This window comes from Propithecus coquereli, unplaced genomic scaffold (genome assembly GCF_000956105.1).
Source record: "Propithecus coquereli isolate 6110/MARCELLA unplaced genomic scaffold, Pcoq_1.0 Scaffold102, whole genome shotgun sequence".
Taxonomy (NCBI): Eukaryota; Metazoa; Chordata; class Mammalia; order Primates; family Indriidae; genus Propithecus; species Propithecus coquereli.
This window is the reverse complement of record NW_012134081.1, coordinates 2550341-2554639: the sequence shown is the minus strand read 5'-3', so window position 1 is coordinate 2554639 and position 4299 is coordinate 2550341.

Here is a 4299-nt window from a genome sequence, read left to right as displayed (position 1 = left end):
TAAACATATTTATATATAGGACATAGATGAAAAAAAGTGTACTGGCCCTCTTATTAGTGAAAGCATTTTTACTTTTAACATAAATATTCATTTAATGAAATTATTCATTAAAATGCTGCTATACTCCAACTTACCAGGCAGCCCAGCTAATAGAATTCCTAAACTGTTATATCATTCTATCTTCTATCATATGAAATTTAGCAACACAGATAAGGATATAAGTTATTTTCTCATATACAGCATATATGTAGTGCAGAGTGGTAACTTCTGTAGGAGACTATGTTTCACACTATTTCTGATTAGGCACAATGTATTCCCCAGATTGTGGTGAAGTATTTTATTGGTTGTTACAGCCAGTGCAATAGATCCTAACTTATCTTTCATCTGACCTTAAATATAAATGAAAAACAATAAATTTATTTCAAGGTTGCACTGAGAATAAGCAAGGCCAATTGAAATAGAGGCTTTAAGCCTCTTCCAATTTATATTCTGAACCAAGCTAAAGTAAAAATAGAAAAGAATTAAAATTACTCTTTCTGTTGTTAAATTACATTTAATATTGGGGGCTGTGATTTTTATTTATTTATATTTTTGTTTTTGAGGGGAAAAAAGAAAAAGAGCAGCATTCAGCGTCACTAAAGGACCATCCATCATAATGGCCATTGATAAAGGGCATTATCAGTGAATGCTTTAAAGTAGCAAACCACAGCACATGGAAATACTGTGTTAAAGGCATTAATTAGCAGTCCACACAAAGGTGAATCACTTTTTATTGAAGTTTTCAGATCTCTTTTATTATGGGGATAATATGGAAAACATAAGCCTCTAACTTTTGCAGATGTTCTTTTAAATTCATGAGATTAGAGTAAAACTCTAAATTCTTCAAATTACAAATGGGAAATAATCAAACTTGAAATAAGGCACGACTTTCAATGAAGGTCAAATCAATGATGGATACATAGCTATAGAATTAATTCGAAGAACAACGCATTGTAAACAAGCCAAAGTCTCACCCCATGGGAGTTTGGAAAGATTGCTGTATAATATATTGCCATGTCTGCTTTATAGGCAAGGCTCAAATAGGAAACGTTTCTTGTTGCGTTTGCTCCCAGTGAAATTTGAATCCAAAAAATCCACGACACAAGTGTTCCATTTCATTACTGTGTATTGATTGTTCATGTGTATCCTTCTAAGAAAGCAAAGAAACATGGTTGTTACAAATCCTCCTATTTCACACCGATACTCTAGTTTAAAAAGTGAAGCAGTAAAACACAATTAAAATGACTGTTAAAAATCATCCTGAATTTTAATTCCCATAACCAGGAAGGTAAACTTAAGGTATCCAAGCAAGAAAGAATTATTTTTCTGCTTGCCATCTCTGGTTCTTGCCTACCATCCTCTCTCTAAAACACACACAATCATTTGAATGGTGAATACCAAGGGACCAAGTTGAGGGAAAATACATTTAGGGTTTATGTGAGGGTAATGTCATCTTGAAATGGGGGTCTACTTATCTACAGAAATGGAATGGTAGTAGTTGCCAAGATTTCTAGACATTGCTATTTCCTTCCATTTTTTTTTCCTTATCTAATTAGTTTAGCCCCTTTCTCCCAAGGTAACAGTGCATTATGCATTGACTCAATACTGTTTATTCTTTCCAACCTCCTTCTGGAGGGCCTTCTTGCATGGCTGACACTGAGAACCCAAACTACCTCTTCCAGACTTCCTTTCAGTTAGAATTCTAGGTGAGCTTTGGACTCTGCCAATCAAGTGTACTTGCATCAGACGTGAATTTAAAACTGAATTACTGGGGAAAGGCTCAGTGGTTTTACTAGTACAGAGTGGGGCAGAGGTAGAGGGTTTAGCAATTAACAACTATCTTGGTGACTTTCAGTTCTGTTGACACTTCTCAATGAGGGTAGAGGTAGCAGTTCTCTCAACAATGCAGTTCTGCAAAGAGCCTTTGGAAGTTGTTCCTGGAAATTCAGCCTACGTTCTATTTTTTCAGCCTTCCCAATAATTCATAATTTATTATATATTTAATAAATGTGATGAATATCTTTCTGTTGAAACTAGACAGAATGGATTCTTTTCCAACATTGTCCTTTGGACAAAGCTGGTCTGTAATGAGGAAGAGGATCTGGGAGAACACTAATGGTATCTGGTTTCCTTCCTGTTCCAGGTGTACCTGGCACCAAGCCACATACTGGCATTTTCTCTTGGGTCCATTGTTCAACTTTTTCCTGAACTGTACCAGCCAATAAATTCCACTTGCTACTTTTAAATTAGGTTGTATTGGGTTCCCATCATTTTGCCCACAAGAATTGTACTGATGAAATACATTCGCCAAGCCCATCTAACTCCCTGCCAGAAAGGGATGTTTGGGGACCTTAATGCCTACTCTTCATGTTAAGCATATTTCATGACTAAAGGATACTGACTGAAGAGGTTTTTATTGTTGATGCCCCTATAAATACCTAAACCAAAATATTTCCTTTGAGGTTTTTTCTCAGTTTTATGTATGTGTGTGTGTGTGTGTATAGGATATTGTTGACTAATGAACTGAGATTGGTCTCAATGAGCATTTTAAGTGAGAGGTGCTTTTAAACATTTTCAACTTCTGAAGAAAATCCCAATCATTCTATGAACTTTGATTCCACTTAGCCATACCCAAGAATAATCCTGATAATTACATTAATTATTCCATCAGTAGAAATGTCAACAATGAAGGATTAAATATATTTTACACAGGCCAGCAAAGATTCCATTTCTTTGATGAAAAAAATTAGCTACCAAAAACTGCTAACAGCTGTCAAACAGATCCACACAGAACTTTAATACCTTAGAGAGGCCTATTAAATATTTGAAGATAATTTAAATACCGATTTATCCACTAACCTTTTAACAAATCCCTCCTCCCATTTCCTTGGGGAAGGTGCAAAAATTTCTCCAAGGGCAAGCACCTTGGAGGAAAGAAGGCACCCGAAGGAGGGAAATTGTATAACACATACAGAAACCAGCTAAAATCTTTACCTCATTTACATGAGCTTGGACTTGGCATGAGGCAACAAGCAGTTTGATAAAAATACAAAAACAATAAGTAATATACTGATGATCAAATGTCTTGACTCACAACCAAGCAATGAATCACTTGTATTGGAATGATAAGGAGGAGGTTTAGCAGCACCACTTAAATCAAACTCCATTTTTTGGGCACTATTTTTCACTTTGGTCATAGGATTTAACCTTTAAATGCACATAAATGGAATGCATTTTTCCAGTTTAAATTTAGACATGGAAAATCAAAGTGGATAAGAGATTGTTTATCTTCTCCAGCATGTGATGGTAGCAGTTATAATTTCATATAACAATAGATATCTCTTGGTTGGTGAATCTCTGCCTGGAATAAATCAGATTTGTCATGTCCATTTTGCATTTCATTTGTCTTGTGCTGTTACTAATGTGCCAGGTTTAAAATCACAGTGACCCTGTATCTCAGCCATGAATTTCTGAGACAGATAGAGATATTACTTATCTCTTCACATTCTATTTCCTCTCTTTATTTTCTTTCTCTTTTCTCCCCCCTATAGAGACATCACGACATGAATGACACCAGCAAAAAGGTTTGGTGGTTTGAATAAGGAGCTGTCTTACATTGGAACAGAGGGGAGGGAGGTCGTCGATCTGGGGTAACTTGAAAAATGTTATAAAAGATTTGTTCCTTTCATAATATATCTCTCTCACCCAGGCCTCATAAATTCTTACCAATCTTGATTTAATCCATGGTATTGTCTTTAAGTCTCCAGGAGTCCTCCTTCAAAAAACAAATACTCCCAAGGGACAATTAAAAAAAAGAAATGAGAAAACAAACAAAATTCTAAGCCATTAACACATTTATGTGAGCTAATTAATTAAAGATGCTATCACATATGTTTTCGTGCAAGGTTCTTAGAGAAGGAAACAAGTGAAGGTTTTAACAGGAAAAAAAGATGCTTAAGCCTGGAGTTCGAGACACTACTCTTTGGTACCTACTAAAGATCAGGTTTAGCACAGGGCCCCTGGTGGATAGCAGGAAGAAGGATTAAAAGGAAAATAGAAAATAAAAGAAAGAGAGAGAGAAAGAGAGGTGTCCCATACAAACATTCTTCTGTCAGTCCTACATATTTATTCCACGTAAGAGCCTCTGGGAAAATTATTAGTATTAATTACTAATTTACTGACTCCTAGTCTAACCACCTTTAAAGCTACTTTTATCTGAACGTGCTAATGTCCCAGCGTGCATTTTAAATTCACAGTTGA